The sequence below is a fragment of the Melospiza melodia genome, chromosome 9 (assembly GCF_035770615.1).
Source record: "Melospiza melodia melodia isolate bMelMel2 chromosome 9, bMelMel2.pri, whole genome shotgun sequence".
NCBI lineage: Eukaryota > Metazoa > Chordata > Aves > Passeriformes > Passerellidae > Melospiza > Melospiza melodia.
The window spans coordinates 15,904,754-15,930,359 of NC_086202.1; the positions used below are offsets into that span (position 1 = coordinate 15,904,754).

Consider the following 25,606-nt stretch of genomic DNA (forward strand, 5'->3'; position numbering starts at 1 on the left):
AAACTGGTAGAGAAGAAACAAATGCCCTGGGCAACATAGAATCTGAAGAACAAATCATTGTGATTAGCTGCCAAAGAGATTATCACAGCTGGAGTCTGGTCCAAGGAACTGGTCTAGGGACCATGTGCACAGCTGAGTTCCATGTAATCAACCCTCACCCATTTGTCTGCACAACACCACCTGCTCAAATTAGTACCAGTGATGACCATGGGGCTATATTTAACTTACAGATTCTTCCTGATCTGTGATTTCCTAAACATCTACAACCTTTGAAACTCTCACCCCCTCATGTCAGTTTCTAACACATTTTTTTGTCTGGTGCTCACAAATTCAGTTCCTCTCCATGAATTTCTGCTCAGAAAGATAGCCAAAATATTGTTTTCTTATACTGTTACTTCATTCACCTGTCTCACAATTGTTCTTTCCACAATCCAAGTCAGCAGAAGTGACTTGTCCTTTAGAAGTTTCATAGCTTATGTAATCTTCTCATTCAGCATTTAAAGGTTGACTCCTATTTTTAACCTGTTAATGATGCCAGTCTATTTTCCACTTGTTACATTTTCAAAAGAGCACTGGAGTGCTTTCATCCATATATTTGGCAGAAGCTCCATTGAGAACTTCTAAAGAAACGCAACCTATTTATCTTCATTGCCCTTAGATACAATGCCTACAAAAAATTGCCAACAACAGACTGCTGGGGTCCTGAGATGCCTGCTCTTAAAGCTGATGAGTATTGTTCTGGTGTTCTTTTGTAAAGCTCTGTTATAATTTGTGCCCTTTTATTTAATGGTACAGCTCTTTGGGGCAAAGACTCGGGGGCTTTTTCTGCTTTGCATTTATGCTGCATTTCTGTGGCCTGCATTAATGCCAACAGAAGAACAATTAATAACACTTGTACAAAACCTGTACACACAACAGCCCCTAAATGGAAATACTAACTTTTGCATGATCTACTGGCTATCTGGAATTGCCTTGCATGCCCAACCCTTCTTCAGCATCAGCAGGGAGATCCTGTTTTATTAAAAATGTCATGTCTAAACACAGACTTTTTAAAAGCCTGTGGCATGTGCTGCCTAGTTCCAAACACTGTATTCTGCACACATTAGCTACTTTGCTTCTGCTTACTCCAGAATTAATAAAACTGGTTCCAGTCTTTCAGTGGCACTGTTTGCTTCTAACTTTCTCCCTCCAAATCTCTTAAAAATGCATGAATCAACACAGCAGTCTGACAAACCATTTTAGGAGCTGATTTGATTGATGCTTCTGTAATAGGTTGCCAGTACAAGTCCTACAACAAATTAGAAAGAAATGGGAGAGCAGGGGCACACACAGGGTCTACAGAGCAAGGGTCAACTTCCTAAGTCTCACAGAGGATTCAGTGTTTCAGTGGGGGAATGGGTTTGATATACTGTTCTGAACTTCCCAGAAGAAAGACGAGGGGATCTGAGGGATTAAACACATATTGGTCATCCACACCTGTCATTGTGAAGGTAACAGCAGCCTCAGGGGTGCTGGCAACAAAATCTTCCCTATCTGCTATCATTGCAGATGCCAGAGCTAACTTTCTCTCTGGGTCACAAAATGGATGCCAACAGCCACTCCTCCAGTTCAGAGAGGGGCAGGAAGCAGCAAAATCACTCCCACATATTTGAGATGAAAAGAAAATCTCCTTCTTGCATGCCAAAAGGCTTGACTGGAAAGCCATGCCCAGCAAGGCCCCCCCAGCAGAGCCATTTGAAAACCAGGGTAGATCTGTGATGCCACAGTTCCAGGGCATGCATACTGCACCTGGCCCAGGCCTGGCAGGGTTTGGGGTTCCTGACAGGGTGTTCAACAATCGGGCAGGGCAATGGGGAAACTCAACTTTATCCCTTGGAAAGTTCAGAAGATCAGAGCATTTGGGGGTGTCAATTTACATACTTCATGGAGAATATAGAGAATTAATCAACTGGTGATTCAGGTGATTATTTTTCTGATCTCTGGTAACAATATAATTAGTGGTGTGTTCAAAATGTTATTGTTTTAGATGATCACATCTCTGTATGGAATTTAAGCTCAGTGTTGCCCTTCGGCAGTGCCTCACTGTCACCTACTTGGCAAATTTCAGGAGCACAGGTGGGTTCTGAAAAAGAAAATAAAGAAGTAAATAATGAAGAGGATCCTCAGCCATCAGCCTGGTTATGAGGGAGGGCTGGTATCGAGGTGCAGGTGGCACAATCCTTTCCAGGTGACGCTGCTCAGACCTCGCCCGCGCCGGGCTCGGGGCCGCAGAGGCGGCCGGAGCGGGCCCGGGGCTGGCGGTCCCGTCCCGTCCCCGCTGCTCAGCCGGTGTCCCGCGGGCCGGCCCCTGCCAAAGCCTGCCGGGTTCGGTGCCTTTGCAGTGCTGTGAGAGGACGCCGGGACCGTGATTCGCAGGTACCTCAGGGCCTCCCATCCCTGCGCTGGGCTGCCTGGGACGAAGCGGGCCCGCAGGCGGCTTTGGGAGCCAGCCCAGGCGCTTCCTCACGGGTATCTGCATCGTTCCCCGGCCGATGGCCCGGCCAGGAGAGCAGCGAGGTTCCACGGGGAACTCCTGCGGCATTTGCGGGAAAGGAGAGCCCCCAGCAAGGCCACGGGAACGGGAACGGGAACGCCCGGCCGGGGCTGTACTTTCCCCGCCGACCCTATGGGACCCCGGGTCCCCAACCCTTCTCTTACTTTTCTTTTTTTTTTTTAACTTAATTTTTTAAATGCAGCGAGATTGGTATTTCCTTTCCACATTCCTGCTGACTGCTCAGCTCTTGGGTGAATAGAAAAAAAAGGAGCAGATATCTTGGATGTAAAACTTGCCAGCAAAGGAAGCGCAAGGGCTAGAAACAGAGCTGTATAAGTAGGCTTTGGAGTTAAATGGTAAAGTTGGAAGATCTAGTTAGAAAAGGAAGTTAGTAATGCAAACTGTCATGAAATTGCTTTAGAATTTTCTAAATCTTGAATCTGTCTTCCTGTCATAGTTCAACTGATTAAAAACATACAACTGCATTAGTGAGCTGCAACAGAGGGGCGATACTATAGTGATTGCTACAGCTGCTCTTTGTAAGTAATCTCTGGGTTGCCTTTCCTCATTCTTTTGGATGGAAGTAATGAGTGACTCCAGCCTTATAGGTGGGTGAAATGCAGGGCTTTGTGTGGTATGATTATTTTCACAGGGAATTTACACAGTTGAAGAAGTTTATCTCTCTTCTTTGGACATTGTAAGGCTTGTTTCAGAAATATTTGTCAGTCATTTGCACCATTGAGTTATGAAACTGCTTGTGAACTTGGCAGTACAGAACATCTTGTAGTCTTAGTAGTTTTAAAAGCCTCAAAATTTTTTCCAGGTTTTGTTAGTTGATAGGTCTAAAACTGATAAAGCATGAATTGAGACTGCTGTCGAATTTCTAATAACATTAAGAAGGGACAGTAGTAGTCATGTGCATGCAGGCCAAGATTTAGGAGGAGCATCAGCATAGGAATCTTAAATGCACTGTGTTTTTCCAGTTTTTCAAAGGCTTTTGCTGGTATATATTGGGGATGAAGGCAACAAGCTTTTTCTTTTTGGAAAAAAAGTATCTCTACTTCTCCGTATAAAAAGAATACAGCCTAAACATCAAAATGAAATAGCAGTGCAAGGAGCCAAGTGAACTCATGTGTGCAGAGTTTGTTTTGGTTTTTTTTTTTTAACTAACTTTATCTGTGAACTCCCAGCCCTGGAGCCTATTTTAAATAAGATAGGAAGCTTCAGTCTTGTCACAAATGCAGCTACAACTTGTCCTGGGGAAGCCTTCGTAATGGGGTCAGGTAAAGTTCAATGAACTACCAAACCAGCACTATTTCAGAAATGCTAAGGTGCTCTTTCCACTGATCGCTCCACTCTCTCTGCCTGTTATTAAACTGGTAGTTTTTACAACATCAATAAAGAACTTTCCTACCCAATTGCCCCAGACAAAGGCCTGAAAGCTAGGTTTAAACTATGAAAACTTTGTGTTAGGTTCATTTAGATTGTTTTGCTGTGTCAAATACTCACTTGAGTTCAAAAGTTCAGATGAACCATGAACTTTGTCATTTCACAGCAGGCAGTTCTACAAATATAATCCGAAAGTGAAAAAACCTGGTATATTTAAGGTGCGTTTGTTGTTCTATGTGGAATATACTTGGAGTTCCACATTTGCAAAGTTCTGCTCGACTTAAAAAAACCTTTTAACTATTTAAAAGACAAAACCCCCTAAAACACAATTAAGCCAAATAATTCCTTGATCTCTGACCTTTTAGGCTTTCAAACCAACACATATTCAGTGACTAATCATTACTGAACAAACTAAACCCAGCTAATCTTCTTAATAAATTGTGAAGTCTTGTGTGTCTCATGGTTTCAGTGATGGCTTTTCTCCCTGTCTGGAACATTGCAGAATATCAAAACAAATGGGTCATGGCTTTATGTATTTGTTTAAAGTTTGAATCTATGTCATCTCATGATATAGTCTTGAGTTGAGAGGGTTTTACAAGCCTGTGTGAAGTATAAGACTGGTAGGAATGAAAAATCAGTCAATGCAATTTTCACCTACTTGCTAGAATATAAAAATGTGTGGACAGAACCAGTTTGTTCAAAACTATTTCATAAATGTGGAAACTTCCCAGAAACTGAAGAGTGTAATAAATTCAGCTTATTTTCCATGAAAAGGAATTCCTTATGCATACTCTCTTCCTCCTCCTAGTAGGTCTGGAGTCTCAATCTATCAGGAAGAAGCAGCTCTTATTTTTCTTTTTTTTCCAGACTTCAATTTGGAATCATAAGTAACTTTAGGCTGTTGTCACTGACTGTTCATAACTTTGAATTCAAGGTTCAGAACAGAAAACCTCCAAACCCAACAGGTATTATCTGAAATATATTTTTCAGTATCACATATATTTTCTGATTTTTGCATTACAATAATTTTGAATTTTTGTACTTTTCTTGATGCTGTATAAGGCCTGAGACTGCATATGGAGGCTTATCATTTGATTATAACACGTTAGGAACTTCTCATTTAAGGAAAGCAAAATAATTACAGATTCTTGATAAAATTTGGTCTCTATATGAAGCACGTGCTTTTGGCAGAAGGAGTAATTTGTTTGAAATAATTCATGTATCCTTGTGCTACTCAGCAAAGAACAGATATGATCATAGAGAAGAAATTAGCAATCCTGTTCTCTGTGAACAGCAAGGAGAGAATGAGGAAACATCACATTTAGTGGACATCTGCAACAGCTCACCAGTTGTGCTAAGCCCATACTTGCAGTTGAGGTTGTGACTGAGCTTGTGATGCGAGCTGTGACTACTACTGGGATCACTTCCCTATCTCCTTCCTCTTTCTAAAGGTTTATGTCTGCTGAATGGAAAAATTATACATTGTGAGAGAGTGCATTGCCTGTCTTGTCTGATAATTGCCAGTGCTGGTTATCTTGGGCGCTTCTGCTGCAGCATCTTGACCAAGTGCACCAATTCAGGGGCTGGTGACACCGAACTCGTGAGCAGGCATGAGCTCTCTTCTGCTGGCAGGCTGTCCTGGGAAAAGCCAGGGAAACAGAATTTCCACAAAACAAGGCATGCTTTTCAAGGCATAGCTTCCTACTAGTGCTGGCAGGAAACTTTATGTTGTGCATCAGTGATTTTCAGCATGAGCCACAAACCTACTTAGGAGTTTTGATTACAATCTAATTTTTATATATGCATGTCTTTCCTCAGACCCCTTATGCTGGGTAAAAATCACAGAGCAGTACAACAAGTTTTCAAGATTTTAGATCTAGGTGAGGAAGACTGTCTTCTGAGAGCCCTCCTGCCATGCCTTTCAGCATTCCTGAAGGTGGGTTGGTACTAGGGGAGTCATTCATCACATCTGGGCAGCCTTCCACAGCATGGTCAGCAAGTGACCTCAGAAACTGTGACACAGACTGGCTTCAGAAATGGCTTTAAGCCAACTGAGCATTCTATAATTTCTGTGAGAGCTCTCTGTAGAGGAGGTTCAACATAGGGGCATCCTTCCTAAACTGCTGCCTAACTTGTAAGCTGAAGAGAATTTCAGGGGTGGTGGTGGTTGTTATTTGTTTGGTTGGTTTGTTTTTGCAAGGTACAGTTTAGACCAGAGTCCTGTGTAAGCTTTCAGCTGAAGGGAGAGTCAACTAAAGATGAGGTGGCCTTCACTGATTGCAGTGGCATAGCAGTAGAACAGCTAGGAAGGACAGGCTGCTTTTCTTCTATTCTGAACATGGCCAGTGACTGTAAACACAGTTTTCTTTTTCCATTTGGGGACATGAGCTTTACTGAAAAATATTCTACTGAAACCAGGATGCAACACTAATAATGTTGATGCAACACCATACTTTTCATTGTATTGTCTCTTTTATTCAACTTTAGTGAGATAATAGAACAATATTTATTTATTTCTAGATATCTCTTGCACGGATAGATGTTCAGGATCTAATTCATTGTGGTGGGTTCTAACAGGTGAAACCTAGAGAGGACTCCTGTTTTTATAATCACATCTAAATGTGTAGTAATTGCTATGCAGTGCATTTAATGTATTTTAGTCAGACTGAGAAAATCAAAATCTTAAAAAAAAAAAAGGACAACTCACTTATTTGTTAGATGTTTCTTCCTCTAGGTCGTCTCAGTTCTGTGGGTATGAATAGCAAAAAACTGATAGTCTCTGAGATTAATTACTAAAGCTATGTGAAAAGGTCAGACTACTCTAGTACCATTCATAAATTAGACTGCATTCATCTCATATTGTTTTGACTGAAGTAGAATAATAGTGGTGATAAATGCAATACATTTTTCTATTCAGACTGCTCTTAATGGGAGTGATCAAATTATATAGTGGCTGGAAATAAGTCCAGGATGGGAGAAAGACAAGCACAGGAATTGTATTGCTCATTAAGGCTTGAATTACTAGGTTTTCTAGTTAATTGTAATTTGTTGTTTGTTTTAACAACAGCAACTTTTACGAAGATTTGCTGTTAATTATAATTGTATCAATAACTTTATTTAGGTTACTCATGATCAGCACAGAAAGAAAGCACATTGCCTGCTTTGAGAATGCTGAAATTCTGGGGTTTGTTGATTTAAGCACCTAAAATGGTGTCAGTTTTTGTCAACCTTCTTGAGACTTCAAATGTTGACTTGAAAACCTGAAACAAAAACTTGATTTCAGATACTAACCTCTTACTGGTCCTTTTGCACGTATTTGGGAAAGAGAATTTTAGTGGTATTTTATCCTTTTGGCTCTGCTTGCAAGTTAAGTAATATTGAAAAACCATTAAGGTGATTTCAGAAACGTTTAGACTTGACATAAAAACATTTAAAATATTTTTGGATGACAATGGTGGAAAATTTGTGCACTTTTTCCCAGAGTGGTTGAACAATTACTAATTCAGTGGTTCCTGGTCTTATCTATACAATGCAGTAGAGGCTTTGAACTTCTTTTTCAAATAGTGTCCTTTCAGAGTAAATATTAGTGTTACCTTTTTACTTCATAAACGCATTGTTACTCTGGTTAATTGTTAGATTTACTGGTCCTCTGGGAGCTGACATGGAGTTTAAAATGAAGTCACTTAAACTAAGGGCTGAACAACAAAAAGCTGAGCCTAGCACAGAGACCAGGCTAGTGCACGAGTGTATGTCTTTACTCTGTTAACATAAAGCACATCAAAGGTGCAGGAACCTGATCCTCTGACTGCTCAGAAGTCTGAAAATAATTTGGTAGTAAGGTGCCTTCCCAGAAGGGAAGTGGTAAACTGCAGTCCCAACTCTTAAGTCAGTGTGGTCAAGTCCTGCACTAGTTTGGGCAAGAGTCAGTGCTTGCAGGAATTCCAGTTTTGCCATTGGGCCACAGGAGCAGTGAGATATTACTTCTGTGGCTTGCCCAAGTGTTTGTGTCTCTAATTGCCTTAACAGGAGTGATGAAATACACACCAGAATACTTGTGAATGGCAAAAAAGTAGATTATGAAAAGAACAGGGAATAAATGAGAATGTTGGTTGTAAAAATTCCAACAAGAATTCTGTTTTGGTTTTTGTCTGCGTTGGGATTCTCAAGTACTTTGACACCCTACTAAGGATACTGTCAAGAGAGATCTTTGGGTTGAACTTATTTCCCCTTTTCCTGTCAAAGGAGAGTCACTGACAGCAGGCTAGCCATACATTAACATATGTTTCATATCCTCTTCATCATCAGGTCAGGTACCTGGCCAAGTTGTGGTTAGCAGGTCTAATTCTTTGCATTGTTTGCTGGCTGCAAGACTATAGGTTGCCTAATCCTTCAGTTCTGCCTCCTCTCAGACTGCTCCTCTCCTTGCTCAGCTGCTGTGTTCAGCTCTGTTCCCCTGTTCTTCAAATTGCTTTTACTATAACTGCTAAAAGCATTTTTTAAAGCTTAGATATTCTCCTGGCTAGATGGAAGTGAGAAACTGTCAGTACCGGCTTCGCAGCCCATAAAAGACTCTGTGCTATTGATAGTTTTCACCACAGTATTTTGGAAAATGTGCTATTGTAGGAAACTTCCAGGGTGCACTTCTGTACCCTGTGGACCTGCCCGAGGCCACACAGTACAGTGGCCTCCTTGCTGGTTTGTTTGTCTCCACATTGGGATGCCAGAACTGTCACTGGCTTGTCCTGTGCCCAAGGATGTTATCCCACTCCAGGAAAAACTCAAGAGGAGTCACTACTTCATTGTAATGACAATGCTGCTGGAAGTCAGGGCATCCACTGCTGCACTCTGATATGGCCAGTTCTTTAAACTCAAGTTCTGCATGTGTTTGTTTTTAATGCTTTGAACAAGCTTTACCAATTTCCACAGGAACTGTGGAAGTAGAGGACTTTCTGATGGCATGTTTCCAACTTGAACTGGAGAGTGCTGTTCATACACTTCCATAATTGGTTTTGGCTTTGTAAAGTCAGTCCAAGGAAATACATTTTTCTTCAAGCAGTTCACTGTCCAATCTGTAGATGACTGCCTTTCAGGCTACCTCTTTCCCTTGGTTCACAATTCCCTACTGTCACTGACTAATTTTCAGCTTATATCAGGGACATCTGAACATTTTGCAGCTTTTTGTTTTCTCTGAAATAAAGACATCTCAGCTTGTGAATCTGAAAGTTTGTGGTCATGCTGGAGATCAGTACCTATTCCAAGGTCAAATAATGCTGTACTTGTTTCTTTTGCTTCTACAAGGTATAATTCCTTAAAATTCATCTGCTTTACTATTATTTTCTTTTATTCTTTCTCACATGAGCCTCATATAAATACCAATTGGGAATGGCACAGCTACCTCAGCTGTTCTGTTAGTATGGTAAATAAGCTTTTTCAGTAACACTGTATTTTAATGGACTGGCTGTCACAAAAGTGCACAGAAAGCACGACTCAGGTGGAGTAGAACACAGGGAATGCAATATTCTACCTCCACTTTGGGAGCTGGTTATCTTCTCACACAGACTTGGAGTGCTTGGAGCAGGCTTGATTGAATGCAAGTGGGAGGGAAACTCTGGGAAACAGGGATATCTGCTTAGAGAAGTGCAAGAGAGGAGAAGGAAAAGGTAAAATCAAGGGTTGAGAAATTTTTTAGCCTGAGAAGATGGATTCATCATATCTGTCAGTGACACTTTCAAACAGTCCACCTTTTAGATGTTCTTGCATCTGTGATCTCTGCTCTGAAAAATCTCCACTTGCATTCTTTCATCTTACAGCTGGAATATTGAATAAGTGACCTTTTCTGACTCAGACACATTGTTGTCTCTGACCTCCTCAAATCATGGCTTCACCTTTGCTGCTGCCAGATGCCTGACTGCTTTCCATCTCCCTCTCTCTGCACCTCAAGAAGTGTCCTTCATTCCTAGCAGAGTCTTTCCTGTTGGTCTGTTGCAGAGCTGCTTTTCTCACCACTTGCCTCTCAGATGATTATAAATGACAGGCATTTACGTTTTATTCCACTTTGGGAAAGCAGCTTCCATATGGAAAACACATTTTATTTGATGTTGGATTTATCCAGGAGCTGATCTTAGTCATAATAACTGTTTCTCATTCAGGGTTGCTGCTTTTCTTTCTGTATTTTCCAGCTGGACTGTTTGAGGCATAGGAGGTCAAGTGACTTGTCCCAGGCTATGAGTCAGAGCTGTGAATTTGGATAAGTACCCAGTATCCTAAAGGCTCCCAGTCTTCTCCTCTGACCATCACTAGACCATGCAGCATCTCTGAAAGGATTGGCTCTATGGAAAAATACAAATTAAGAACACTGAGTTTGAATCTTTAATTCCCAGAATGTAGTTATTGAACCTTGTTCATATGACAATGAAAACATGTTTTTTTAAGTAAATAAACCATGTAACAGCTTTTTGGGTTTTGGCTTTGTCTGTTTCTATGCCCAGCTAAGTAATGGCAAAATGTTTTTTATCGGCAGCTAATACAGGAAGCAAAATGTGAAAAGGAAGAAATCTAGAAATGTTTAACCTAACAGTGGCCATGATTTAACAGATATTTTGGACTGGCTCTTTTGGAGCTGCTTGCAGTTGAGTGCCTCATCCATTTAATTAGAATATACTGCTGTTCATAACTTGAGGTTAAATCCTCCTCTTTATTTGTGATATATGTTGTGTTTTCCCAAGGGTACCTTCTGGAATGCTTAGCTAATATCTTAATTAAGATATTTTGTTTTCACAGCAGCCCTACAGTGTGAAGAGGATATGCCCTCATCTTATGAAGTATGACAAAAGTGCAGGGAGGTTGGTTCAAGAGTCTCTGCTAAGTTTGTAACTCCAGTCTGAGGTATTTAGGCCTGATTCATTGGGAAAAACAAAAGTTGTTCCTTATGATTTTAAAGATTTTGGCTGTTATTGGCTGTTTGTATTCACTAAAAACTGAATACAAAAATTACTTGTTTGTGAACAAGATCTATGTGTTTTCGCAAGATGCCATTTAATAGAGCTGATGCCACAGAAACTTCTGTCATAGGTTTTGGACCGACAAGCCCCTATAGCTTGTTTTCTAACTCAGTGAAGATGACATGAATTCTTCTGCAGACATGATATCTTTTGCTGAGGTCTGATCAAATATTTTTGTTTTCTTTCCCTATCTACTGCTCCTCATCCTCATCCCCAAGCTGACTTCATGCAAGTGTGAAATAGTGGTCTCCCAAACCAAGTCTTAAGCCTTTGTTCTTAAGCATTCTAGTGCTGGGTGCTATCATCAGAATGTATTGATGGGGCAAAGGAATTCTTTTAGGGAGCAGTGGTACGGTTGCACTGCAGCTTTCCAGAGGACACTCCCATGTCTGAGGAACATGAATGTTCAGATTAAAGAGAGTAGTGAAATAATAGGTAGTTGAAAAGAGACTTCTATAGTGCAAAATGATTCTATGATTCCATGCTTCTGGTCAGCTAAACAAGTTCTGGGGATGACTGGTTCCTAAGTCAAATGTTTTTGACAACTGGAATTTGTAACAAAATACTGATATTCATTTTCCTTTAGATCATCTCTCCTAGGTAAACATCACTGTAGCAAATCTGAGACCCTTCTTCTATACATGCAAATTAACCAGCTAAGTTTTAATTCAAATCTGAATTTTAAAAATTGAAAGTTTTTTAAGTCTCTATACAGGGGGAAATACAAATGACATTCTAATTTCTGCTTCCTGCAAATACTGAATAAAGAGGTTTAGGCCCAGCGTTATTTAAGGTTACATTGAAAAAAATGGGCACAGATGAAAGGACATCCACATGCCATAAGATTCCAAGGGAAATACTTAAAGGTTAGCAATTCTTATAAGATGTCTGCTCTTTGAAATTTGATCCTTATGGAAATTCATATTCTCATGAAAATTTCAAGCAACTCCTAACAGACTAAAACTGAAGAAAATCTGTCTGGTTTTGATTTTAACTGGAGTCAAAGCTACTCATTCAGTATTGAACAACTTTGAGGAGACTGACTCTCATAGCTGAAAATAATTTTTTTCTGAAATGTTAGATGGATCAGGGCATTAGAGTCAAGGTTCTGATTATAATGCCTCTCTAACCAACTTCATATAATCATGTGCACACAAAACTTATTAAACTCATTTTGTCTATGAGTTTACCCTGATTAATTCAGATTGAAGAAGTGTCACATACTGCAGAAGGGAGGGAGTGTTGGTTCCACTTGATTTTGTTTTGTTTAAGCTTGAATTTGAACTCTGGATGTAGGATTTTCCAAAGGATATCTGTCTTGGGTACTTTTGAGGCATAGACACTTGTGAAATGGAGAACATCTGGTTCAATATTGTTAATCTCCATTTGAAGAATGCCATTTAGTTATTACTCAGACTTTATGGTGAAAAGAAAATATTTTGTTTTTCAACATTGTCTGTTGTTTTTCTGCCTTTGAAACTTTTCTGGGATGGTGGAGTGGAAATTTAAATATGATGAATGTGTTATGCAAATGAATTTTTTTTGTCTCTGTAACTGAAAAATGTTTTGTTTTAGTGCTAGCTTGTCTGAAAAGATAGGTTACTCTAAATAGCAAATTACAGTTGTGCTTGCTTTGTTGTGGGGCTATAGTATGCAAACTTGCTGTGTAAACTGTTGAATTCAAATGAGACAAAATGAGGGCTAGGGAGGCTTGCCTGGTTTTTCACCTGCTGCAGTGAACTTCTGACTTCACAGAATTTGTGTAAAGCCTAGAAAAGCATTAAAGTTTTACAGCTACCAGTCTTTCATCAAATCATTGGTAGCAACCAGTGGCTAAAATACCAGTTGCTCCCTTGGGTTTCATATACTCAACACAAGAATATAATTTGACTTTCACTCTTTCCTATCTCGCTTTTGCTCCCATTTAATAAAAATTACCAAACACTTTGTAAGGTCTACATTGCAATGTACTTTGCCAGTCTCCCATAGCTGTATCCAATAAGGAGAATGAAAATGTTTGCTTTTCTTTCTTTTCTTTTTTTTGTTTTTTGATAAGCCCTTTATATGGCACTTAACAATGACATTTTTTCTTTCTTCCACAGTACTCTGCTAGCTGGGCAAGTGATAATTTTGTTCACGACACAGATTAAGATTATGTACATTTTAGTAACATTCCCCATTAAATTATGTTGTTTTTTTTAACTTTGCTCTTGAGGTTAGTTGCCAAACCTAGGAAGAGGTAGTTTGCATCAAAGGCTCTGCCCTGTTGTTGAAAAAGGTTAAAAATATGAGAACATTCCCTTTTTAATTTCCAAGTTTAATTTTTATTTCAGTTATCACTGAGCTTTTTTTTTTAATTGGTAAGGAAAATACTTTGATTTAATTAAGTGTAAGTACAGCTTCCACAAATTTTGCTGCTTTAAATAATTGGAAAGTTAAATTCAGCAAGTTCTAGTAGTGTTTTGTTTGGGGGAGGGGGAAGGTACCTATATGTGTAAAATTTCCTCTGAAGTGAGAGGGGAAATCTGTGGGAAATCTCTTTAATTCTTATTGATTTTTTTTTTTTAATCAGTTATGACATGGTGCACCAAGAATGGCTATTTCCCTCTCCCCCCACCCTCCATGAAATCTTCAACAAGTAGCAAATTATTTAAGATAAATGCCTACTGCTGTAGACAGCTGCCAGAATAGAAGTGAAAATAAACTGGTGAAAGGAAACTGCCCAGTTCATGGAAAGGGCAGCAAGGATATAGTGCAGCAAGTCCATGACACTTCTGGATACACATGCTGAAAGACTTACCCTGGCTGGCCTGCTACAAATCTCCCAGTAATTCATTAAGGGGAAACGCTTCTTGCAACATTTCACTCCTATTTTAACACCCTTTGTCTTTACCTTACATACTCACTGGGTTCATTCCTATGTCAAGTGAGCCTCAGTGAAACGAGTTTTTCATTCCTGATAGAGCAAACTGTTTTGCTGGAGTAGAAAGATTAGATGGATGCTTTTACTGTAAGCATTTTAGCAGTCTGTGGTGTTTTTTCGAGGCTTGGGGTTAGAAGAAGGATATGATCATTGTGATCCAGTTAACAATGTAGAATGAAGTAACTTGACTAGTGACTGAAACAGGCAATGTTGTCATGTTTTCCCATAACTTTGAAGAAACAGTTATCTAACTATAATACAGTCAGACATGTATTAAGATGGAAGTACAAAACCGTGTCCTGGTTGTTCCAATCTGCTTCAAATCTTTGAAATTAAAGGATTAATTTATTTTCGTTATCATGGGGCCAATTTGCTACAATTGTCTGGGGAGGAATCCCATTAACTTTGCTCTGATTTGTTTTCTGAATGCTGACCATGGGATTTGACCTGTTTAAACAAAGCAGCTTGCCATTTATTTCAGCTAGTATTTAGTTACATCAAGTGTCTCTATTCCACCTTATGTAACTTTACAACTCTGAAGACAGTTGTAGCAGAGTCCTGGTTTAGTAATTTTGTATTTCTAAAACAGATCAGAGTGATGGGAAAATGCTCTAATTTACACAATACTGACTCAAATATGTTGGCAGAAACCTGGGTCTGGATAACTTGAGTGTATCTGCAGAAGCTGAACTGTCATCTTTGCTCATAGTTTAGAGTTTTATGGAATTAGGCAGGTTGGGAGGGCAAAGCATGGTAATACCAGTACCTCTGGGATGGGGGGAAAGCTTGTTTGTTTGTTTTGGAGGTGTTTGTTTGTTTGTTTGTAGTGTAATAGCTACATAATGGCATACTGGCAGGTGCTGTAATACTCTGAGCATAGTTTGTGAATGGATCCATCAAGAGAAAGTTTCAGGGTGGCTCTATCAAGTGTACAATTCAAGAAGCAATCTGTTTTACATTAGTAAGTCTCTGGCTGCAGATTACAGGGTTTTTAAGGTCTTGTTGTTATTTCCCAGTTTATAAAATAGCTCATCATCAATGGTATTCTGTGTAGCCTTTGGATTCCATTCATAAACCTTTGCAGTTTGATGGGATTTCCATGGCTGAGGCACATTCCATTGAGCATATGCAAACATCCATACGTGTGCATGTTGCAGTCTTATCTGTGTAAAGGAAACTCCTCTTTAGTGGAGGTATATAAATAAAACATCATCTGACAGAAAACATGTTTATACTGGGCCAAGAGTGGTCTGCATGTTCACATTGTCCAATAAGAAAACTAACCTCTGCAATACCTGGAAGTTTTGTTTCCTGGTTTCTTGTTTGTTTTTAAATAGTTTTCTATAGAACTAGCCAGTGTCACTGAAGGTACCATAAGCCAGGCTGCTGGAACTCCTGTGAACTTTTCTATGGGTTTAAACTCAGAAAATCAGTGAGCTGCTGTTTCCGTGGTTTTACACAAATGGTAGTTCTAACTAGGACAGAAACTTCCAAAGTTAGAAAGCAATCCCAGTGCACAGTAGTTATTTTTTCACTCACTGCAATAAGTTTGAGACTTCAACACCGTTTTAAGTATAAGTGATCCAAACACTCTCATGCTTTTATGGGGTGTATGTTTGCTGTCCATTTCTTAAAAATCCAGAGGAATCCATGTTTGGCACGATGTGGAAATGCAATCCTTGACACTCTTTCTTATTATACACACAGAACATTATTAAAGTTTCCTTTTCACCCTTACATCTTAGCATTGCTGTCTTTCCTCTGGAATTATATTCTGTGTCTAAATATTGTTTAAAATGCTATGATTAGTTTCAAAAATCTCTCCCTGTTGTGACACCTAAGTGCATATACTACTTGATGCCCTGTCATGTGCTTGAAGAGCAGGACACAGTGAAGCTTTCTGAATTCAAAATCTCATCTAAAAAGTGTTTTCTATGTTTCTTCCTTTCAGAATATTAGAAATTGACATATATGAGAACTGAACATTTTACAAGGCATGGTCTTGCTGCCTAAAAGCAATGATCTCCTGAAGTACAGGTAATATGCTTAGAAAGGAAGTAGCATCAGATAAAATGGGTTTTATTATTTTTTTCCAGAATTCAGGCTTGGGCCCTGGTACACCCCCTAATTTATCTTGAATTTATTTCTTGATTGGAACACAGAAGCACAAAGGTTTGTATTACTGCTGAGCAATGTGGCAGAGCAGTTTGTTAACCAAGTTCTGAGGAAGACTTCGAAAGACATGGACCTGAATCTTATCAAGTCTCTCAAGGAGTCTGGCACCTAATATGCCTTTACTAGAGGTGAAATTTTCTCTTATTTTGTTTACCAACCTTACAAATGTAGGTTATTCTGTTTTACACTACAAAGTATGCCTATTTAAATAATAAAATTAGCTACTGCTTTCTCCCCTCTTGTTTTGTTTATACTTGTTTATTAATTACTTCTTTAGGGTTTGACCCTAGGTTTAGATTTAAGTTTTGTGTGTTCAAGGCTGACAAAGTAAAAATTTCTGCTTTAACTATGAGAAGAGATTAAGAATTAACAGGTTAAAAACTTGCTGCATAAATCTATACTGGTATGCCTTGTGCTTCATGAGGGCAAATCTATGTTGGTATATATTGCTTTAAGTTCAAAAAGAATCCCAGCTAAATTTTAAGTAACAGGGCAGACCTGTGGGGTGGAGCATCTACCTTACCAAGAAACTTTAGTTTGGCATAGTGAAAAAGAAAAAAAAAAAAAATTCTAATGCATAGTATGAATTGGTGAAAGAGAATGATGAGCAGCATTGCTTTGCTGGTCATGCTTCTGGTTCAGGAAGTCATCCTTACTTTAGAAAGTGTCAAAAGTAGAAAAATGCGAGGCTAGGAAGAAGAATAATGGGAACAAATCTAATGGGGCATGAAAAGAAGCAATGGTGTGAATTAGAAACATCAAGATGCTGTAAGACTTTTTCTCAAGTAAAAAATGAAGGAATAAATAAGATTTCAAATATGGAACTTGCATAAATCCAGTGTGCCAGCAGCCACACATGTGTGGTCCAAGAATTGGCAAGAGTTGTTGCTCAGATAGGAGATGTGGAAAGATTGCTTCCATCATGCTGCTTATTCCTTGTGTCATGTAATGCCATTGAGCATAAGGTGGGAAGTGAGTCCTGCTGTTCTGCTGTGACGTTTTAAAAATGGCCAGTCCAAGAAGGAATCTGAGGTTAGTGTGCCCTGACCAATCAGTTACTATTTCATCTGGTAAAGAGGTGAATTACACCATATATTAGGGAGGAATGAGGACATGTGGAGAGCAGCAGGTTTCAGAAATGTAAGTTTCCAAGTTCTAGAACCTTGGAGATACATACACATGAATAAAATACTTGCAGAACAGTGCATGCTGAAGTGAAATAGCTGTGTGTTTTCTGAATTAGGTCACACAAAATCCTGACTTAGCTCATCTCTACCTCAGCCACTTCAGAAAGGAGCCAAGAGCCTGTTTGAGTTATCAGAGAAGCAACCATGAGAGAGGACTAAAGGCAGAGTGTGATAGTCATGTACCCTTTTGTGTATTTGAAGCTCTCATTGCTTTGCTCCTGGGATTCTCTCTCCATCAGCTAGTTCTGCTGAGAACAGCTGAGTATTTACCAAGTAGTAAAGAAGCAATTTACCTCTAAATTCAGGACACAGGACCATTTAGAACTGAGTATAGGTTTTACAATTCCTTGTGACAGTCATCCTTCAGGTGAGTTGGAAGCTGGCACACCTTTGTCTCTTGGGTAAATAAAACTTTGAGTCTTGGATTTGGATTCCCCTTGCTGTCATCAAGCTAAATTGCATTACAAAGAAACCACTCCCATCACCACTAAATTCTGGTAAAACTTGAGTAATTTGTGAAATGGTATGCCAGACTTGATGGCTACTTAGTTAACAGAGAACATAAATTGAAGTGCATTGCGAAGCAATTGGATACATTTAAATGAATGCCCCTAAGCAGGCAACCCTGGTATGTGTGAGTGTGCTGGTACTGGCAATTAAATCTTGTTCAAAAGGACAGGTGGAAATCAAGGCATTTGCTATATCAGTAAAATAACACTGGGAAAAGGATGGGTATGGCTGAGTGATGAAATGTGCCAGGTAAAGCAAAAGCAGCAGGTTTTCTTCCCCTTTTTGTTGGTAGGTAGGTAAGGAACCAATCCACTGAACAGCTTTGCACAGGTACAGAATAACTTGGAAAAGTCCAAGCTGAATTGAAGCGCCTGGAGCAGAGAGGGTAAAACCTTTTGTAGAGATCAGAAGGAAGAATGAGTAAAGTTCTCTCCAGGACAGCTGTGAGTTGGGACCGTGGCTTACTCCTGTGTCTGCCTGATACTGTGTTTTCTTGGAGAAGTGAGCAATAGACAACAAATGAAAAATTCATTGTTAATCTTCTGTTTAGTTCTGTAATTTGTAGAAATTATTTCTGCTCATCCAGAAGGACATTTACAAATTAGATAAGGAAAAATCACCAACCCCTTAATTTCTGATGAGATCTTGGTTAATTGTTAGAAATCTTATGTTCCACTGACTTTAATTAAGTCTTAGTTTTGGGATGTTTTCCCCTTTTGGTTTCTTGTAATTTTCAGATATTTTTAGTTTGGTTTCCAGAGAGCATATCTGATTTACTTTGTCTCTTTTAACTTGAGTTACAAAGTTTTAGAAGATCAATAATAGTTTTTCTTGCTATGAAAAATGAAGTTCTCGATGAAAAAGGCTTTTATATGATGATTGATAGGTCTACTGTATTTCTGGTTTTAAAATTCACTTAGTTCATTTTTTTTGTAAAGCAGAATAGTGTGAATATTACATTCTATTCAGACAAGTCCACTATAGGCACTCAGATGTCAAAATGTTTCAAAAACATATAAAAAATAAAGAAATGAATAGAAGCTTCCTTGTTCCTTAAATTATTACTGTGTTACCCTGAACTGTAAGTGAACCCTTTTTGCTTATAAAAGAAGCAGCTGTTCATGCGATTGAAACCATGGTTCATTACAAGCTGACCTCAAATTCAGGAGTAAAACTTCCTCTATTTTACTACAACTATTCAGACAGGGACTAGAGATAAACAATAATCAAAATCAGGATGAAACTTGACTGGGAAACCCTCTATACTCTTTGGCAGAATTATAGCAGCTTTTGGATCACCAAGAGTGATATAATGTTAAATGACCCTAAAACATTCCCTGCTCAAATGCAGCAGGTCTGCGCTGCCAACTCTGTAGCAAACAAAGGCTGATTGTAATGACTCCTTAAGCATAAGAGTATAGAAACGTTAATTATCACATTTTTTCACATTAAACATTTACAGAGAGTCAAGATGAAAATGGACTTGTTCATGATGATTTCCCACTTCTTTTTGGGTAAGCCATGTGATTAAAACATATTTTCATTGTGTGTGTCTTATTTGAGTTTCATATCTTTCCTAAATAGTTTTGCTTTTTAGCTGATTTTGGAATTAGGACTGGATATAAAAGTAACAAAAGTAGCTAACATGCCCCTACCTAGTTTTGAAGATGTATTTCTAGAATAATGTCATACCATTAAAAGATGTAAGCTAAATTAATGCTCATTACTAGCCAACTCTTTTATAAATGAAGTAGGGCAGTGACATAGTGCCTTGGATGTATGTTTCTCTCTTTTGGTCTATTGTGTTTGTTATTCCTCTTCTGTAGCTCCCTTGTTTGTTGTTGTCCAATTTTGAGACACAGCATAATACTGCTTTCTAGTATTGTTCATGACCCATATAACAAGACTCAGAGATAAGATCCTTTACCATTTACTGGGGGGCTATAGAGAGTCCCTAAGATTTCATGATCAAATACAAATAGGAGATTATGAATATGTGTGTGCTTGCTATGATACATTTAATTACAGAGGTTTGGGGCAAAAATCTTTTGAGTCAGAGTGGAGCATAATATGAACCAAGTAGTAGCAATATTCCTGATACTTGTTCAGTAAACCAGACATCTTCCTCATATTAGAAGTATGTTCAGACAATGTTTTTGCTTTCTGACCTAAATTTCTTGTGGAGTTAAGAACTTAGTAATGGGAATATGTCTCTGGGCTCTTAAAATGCATTGTGGGAGTGTCTTAAGAAATTGCTGTGGGATAAAGAAAGAAAAAACTGCTCTCCTATGCTCAGAAATCTGCTGGCTGGAGATGTGTAATATTGTTCTGGGGTAAACTGATACTATCTTCCACTGATAGTTTTCCTTATACCTTACTCATTCATTGAAGCCTTTGTGGGCTTTGACATAGAATCTGCATAATTAATAATAATCTGAATTTGTTAATTTCTTTTACCCACAGATTTTGAGGTGTTTTTACTGAAGATGAGGTTTGTTTAAATTGTGTAGTCTTTGAACGTTAGGAAAGCAAAAAGTACTTCTGTCAAAGTATATTTTGAGGGGAGATAATTCAAAAGCTAAAACTTCACATTTCTGAGAAATATTTTCTTAAATTTGTTGTATTTTCTTTGTTCGTGACATGTGCATTGCATTTAGTGTCTTCTTCCCTACTCCACAGAGTTTCATATCATCTTTATTCAGGTCTTGCCCCTGCCCTTCTTACAAAGAAGCCCACGGGAGGCCAGCCAACTTGACATCTCAGTTCTCCTGATTCCACTGCTTGGTTTGATCCCATCACCCTGTTAGACTACTCATGCCTGCTTGCCAGGGGATCAAGGAGCCTTATGTGATAGAGGTCAGAATCCCACTAAACTAGACAACTACTTTTATTTTTAAACTTTCTTTTCTTAAGCTACTGCCCAACTGGTGGAAATTCAGTTATAGTCTAAGCAGAGAAGAAAGAGGGAGAGACCTTGGGCAGCTGCTTAGCTGTGACTCTGCTGTGTGACATGGAGTCATGCTTAACACAGACCATAGCTGTCTCTTGCTCTTCTCTCTATCTGGACTCTAGGGGATGAATCTCTTTCAAACGTTTCACGTATCCTGTTTTCAGTTGGTCTTTACTCAGCCTGTTTTCATTTAGCTGCTGGCCTCTCACTCCTGACAGTTGTGCCCTCTTTTCTTGCTTGTGTTATAGGTCTTCACTCTTAGCAGGCCTTTGTTCTTCTCAGCTTTTGAACTTCTGACTTCTCTGTTTTCAAGACAGAGTTTCTGGTTTTGTTTCCTGTCTGCTCACAGTGCTACTAATTTCATATTTTACTCATTTCGTATTTTCCATGAGAGTGATAATATTTAATATTTAATCTTTTTTAACTGTTAGTAAATGGCACTGGGGTCATAGCTACATATTACAGGATCCTACATTATCATATCTGATACTTGGACCCACTATGTTCTTTTCAAAGTGATAGTCTGTAAGTACATTAACACTGCAAGTGAACAGTGCTGTTGTTCCCAAGACTGACCAGTTTTTTGCTTTCACATGAAAGTAATGTTTTTTTTCATGCTCTGCTTTCCTCATGTTCCTGTGAAGGAGGAGTACATCACAATTCCACTTGCTCTCAGCTGCTTGCAAGATTAAACATTCTGCTGAATAAGTCTCATGCAGAGAAATCATGAAGATTTTGGTCCTGCTATTAATTGCTGCTGTTTTGTGATCAATCTTCAGCTCATGTAAATTCCTGCTGGGGAAAAAAAACCCAAAGACAAAACCTGGAGAAAATTCTGTTAATAGCTTTGGGTGTCAATCTACTCTTGTGTCAGTCATCTGTTCAAGTCTTCTTAGTTCATTTTTGGTGAAGGTAAGTCCAAGTGCTCTGCTTTTGGGGTAGATGCATTTCTGTCCCAGAACAGCACTTTCTGCTTCTCAGGTGCACCCAGTTCTGTGGTTCTCAGCAGCATCACATCACAATCCTTGGCCTGTGAGAGAGGACTCTGCTCAGTACTGAGCATATCCAACAACCACCAGGCTTCTCTGGACACCAATGTAAAAGCGCCTCTGGATACTCCAATTTCACCCCTGTTGTTCACTGTTTTTACTGTTCATTCCCTCAGAAGTGTGTCCATTGCATCCACTGCCACTGCTTAATGTCATCCATGTGTCTGTAATCTTCTCAGCTTCTGGATGAGGAACTCCTACAGAGGAAAAGTACAAAGGCAGATGAAGACTCATTTCTGTCTTCCACTTAAGGAGAAAGCTGAGCTCACCCATAACCTTTGGGATATTTCTCTGTAGTCCATTAGCTGTTAGGGCAATGCTTCCACTTAACAAAGTTTTTATGGTTCAAGGCAACATCTTGTGGTTTATTTTGTCCTCTTGTCACCTCACTATGGAACTAGACAGCGAAATGTATCAGCTTTCCATTGGGGAGACTGGCTTCTTGTTTGGTTATCTGCTCAGCTAGAAGTATCTATGAAATCTGAACTGTTAACATAAAGATGCAAATTTTTTAGTTGCCTTTGGTAAGTGATCATTTCTCTTGGACTGGTGTGATTGGATGATTACAGGACCTTTGGATGTTCATTGAGCACCAGCTCATTGGTCATCAGTGCTTTCCAAACCTCACTCACTGAAACCAAGGATACCATGGTGGAGTTTCAGAGAGCTCCAGCTAATTTCAGAATCTCTCTTGGACTGTTCTAAAAAGAGAAGCTCTTAGATCTGTCAATTATCTTGTCATTTACATTTAAGTTTTTGTTTCTCTAAGAGCAGTTAAAATTTACCAAATTTTGGATGTTCCATTCAACAACATCAAAATACATCAGACAAAATTTTCTGGACATTGAGTGGGACAATGCTTTTCAATTGGAAGAGATTTATAAATTAATTTGAAATCACTTTATCTGCTCTTGAAACAGAGCCATGCCATTTCCAACAAAGGGCACGAAGGATATGCACTCAGTGGAGCTGTAAGGAGAGTAGAAGAATGAAGAATTGTGCAGTGGAACAGATATATTTGCCCCTCTGAATGCCCTGGAATGCCCATTTAATGGCCTAAGTGATGAGGAGTATTGCTGTGCCTGTTGTAGCTGAGTGTGGGGTTCCATGGCTTACAGCACCCTGGATTGCCCTGTGTGTTCTCTTGCCTGTCCAGGCTGACAGTAAACTATTTCAGTGACTGTGATGGTACAACTTGCAGACAGTCTATTACCTTCTGTCTCACTCCTCAGTGTCTCGGATTAATTTCATAGATAAAAGAACCTGTGTCCTTTAAATCTTCCTTCAGTCATTTAAGTTAAAAATGAAGTGTCAGATGTGGCTTTTAATTTCCTGCCTATTTTCTTTTAGGTCAGGTCTTTTGGCATTATTTAATCCAGGTCATTTGATGTTATTTAATCAGTGTGATATTTTAATGCAGCTGTTTACATTTGACTATTGCTCTGGCATGTTTAGAAACACACAACATGCCTGTAGTATGGAAAGAAAATTGCTAAAAACTGAGAAGAACAAGGAACAAAATACTTATTTTTCTTATTTTTTAAAAACCAAAACCTGGTTATCTTAACATAGCCTAGGATGGACTTTGTAAAAAGATGACAAAGATAGTATTTTTTTGGAAGATGCTATTTAAATATGGCTCATGAAGATGAGAAGTAGTTTAAAATGTGAGGGATAGTATTAATTTAAGGAACTTCTTCATATTTTGAGATTTTAAAAACATAAGTGCAAGAAATGCACAGTAATTTGTTAATAGTAAAAAAGAAAAAAAAAACATCTGTACCAAACCAAACTATTAGGATAAAGCCTATACAGAATTTAAATAGATGCTTTCAAAGCTAGCAGTGAAGTATGCTGCTTGATTCATTCATGGCCTCTTTTTAGGGAACTTAGTTTTCCCTGTGGTCATATTGGATTTACTCAGGAAAACATAGAGGGGTCTAAGCATCTCAGAGGGAGGTCTTCTTCTGCCTGATGCAGGGGCTGCTCATGCAGTAATGCAGGTTATGTTCTTTTCAAAGAGAGTCAGAACAAAACCACCCCTCCATGACCAAAACCAAACTCTAAGACACCTTAAGTGTATTGGCTTTTCAGTGCCTTCTTTGTTCTAGAACTGCACCATCTGCCTCATGCTACACTGGGATTCCCATGAAGTGTTTATTTCTGTAGTATCTGAAAGTTTGGGCTATAGCATAGGTGTTAAAAGCACATTTTGCCATTTTTTAAATTTTTTTTTTTGTTTTGTCCATTCTGCTGTTTTCTGTAGCGACTCTTATTTTCTAGTTGATTCCTGTTATTACTGGGGATTTGACTGCTCACACATGGTTTGTTGTTTCTTGTGTAACCCTTTCATAAGCCATCTTGCACTTTTACGAGTTTCTCCATTTCATTTGAGCTTTCTTCTGGTTTTTTTGCACTTGTATACCTACATTTCTTTCAGCTGTTAAACAAAATTAGTCTGTATTCTGCTTGTCACAGGCCTTTGGAGGAACCAATTCCCAGCACATAGGCCTCTGCGGAAAATGCTGATTAGACTGCTGGAGATCTTGCTATGCCAGGGCCACTGGGTATCTCTGTTGTGACCACTAAAGATAAACCTAAAGTGAGAATGAAAACCTTGCTGTCCTTACTCCTTCTGGTCTGCTCTGTCCCTGCTTGTCCCAGGGTATTGCAGCCTGGAACCTCTTTCACCTGACTGCAAGAACAGTAACAGTGTGGCTTGCGCAGACTGGGCAGTGGAAGGAGCAGTGTAAATGGAAATTACGTGCAAAAGGGCTCAGAACTCAGAAGTCCTTAAAAACCCCCACTTCCTAAGATTTTGAATCAAAGAAGAGATTTCTCAGACATCCTACTTTACTAGCAGTAAGAAAAATTTGGTATGAGCCAAGATTTCTGGCCCGAAGTTCAGAACAGAAGGTTTTCTACTCCAGAAAGGTGCAGGTTTTGCCTTGTTGTTGATCCTTGACAGAAATCAAGTGTAAGCACCCCTCACTTTGAGACATCAAGTGATGTTGGCTCTGTTCCAGCAAAGGCAATATTCCAGGGAAAGATAGCATAGCTGAGCAAGTCAGCTGTCTAAAAATGGCTATGTTAGAAAGAAAGAAAGAGTGAGAATAGAGAATGTCTTCTCAAATTTAAAAAAGTGTTATTTTAATCGTTCTTCTGACTCCCCCCTAAAAGTGGCCTCAGCTGTTTGTACATTGGCTCCCAAGGATATTGTCCTTCCACTGGAGATGGTTTGTTTTAAAAAAAGGTGACTTAAAAAAAAAAAAGACAGAAAGAAAAATAAGGTGCTCTAGTTAATATAAAAAGAAAATACAAGCAAGGCAAAATATTTATTCAGCATTTAATCAACATTTTATTCAATCTGAAATTCATTCCCTCCAAAGCTTATATCAGAGAAATATAACAACAACAGTTAGTTTACAAATTGGTAGTTTAGAAAGATTTGAAATTCAACTTAATTTAGTGCTGATTTTGAAGTAATAGTTGTGTTAGGAGATCAGACGAAAGAATACAAATTTATCCATGTCTGAACCAAAAATTCCTGCAGAAATTGTCATTTGTTTTTCTGGAATGTGACTCCTGGGCTAATAACTTCCATGGAGCTGAAACATTCTCCTCTATGGCTTCAGTGCAGTTTATCACTGTCTTTCCTCACTCCACATACAAAAGTTATTTCCATGGAAGGACAGTATTTCCTAGTATCACAATGGTGGTTTTAATCCTGTTTTTCTTCCCCAATACAGCTACATATTTCTAATGACTCGGCACTACCTATTAGCTTAGGCGGTTTTGTTTTCAAATTTATTTTCATGGAATTTCAGTAAGTCCAGGGTTTTCTGTGCATTTCTGGAATTAAGAACACAAATTAATTAAATCTTGCTCA

General features: G+C 38.9%; 2 long non-coding RNA genes across 2 annotated transcripts in view; both read left to right on the plus strand.

The window, feature by feature from the left end:
- Positions 1-622: 622 nt before the first annotated feature.
- The window catches only part of LOC134421967 (uncharacterized), a 37,641-nt gene continuing 12,657 nt past the window's right edge, over positions 623-25,606 (plus strand). The window contains exon 1 of the long non-coding RNA XR_010028707.1: positions 623-730. This is a non-coding gene — a long non-coding RNA (uncharacterized LOC134421967). The remainder of the gene's footprint in view (positions 731-25,606) is intronic.
- On the plus strand, positions 15,864-20,434 carry LOC134422266 (uncharacterized). Its single transcript, XR_010028766.1, has 3 exons — positions 15,864-15,883; positions 19,181-19,232; positions 20,398-20,434. It is a non-coding gene; the product is annotated as an uncharacterized LOC134422266 (long non-coding RNA).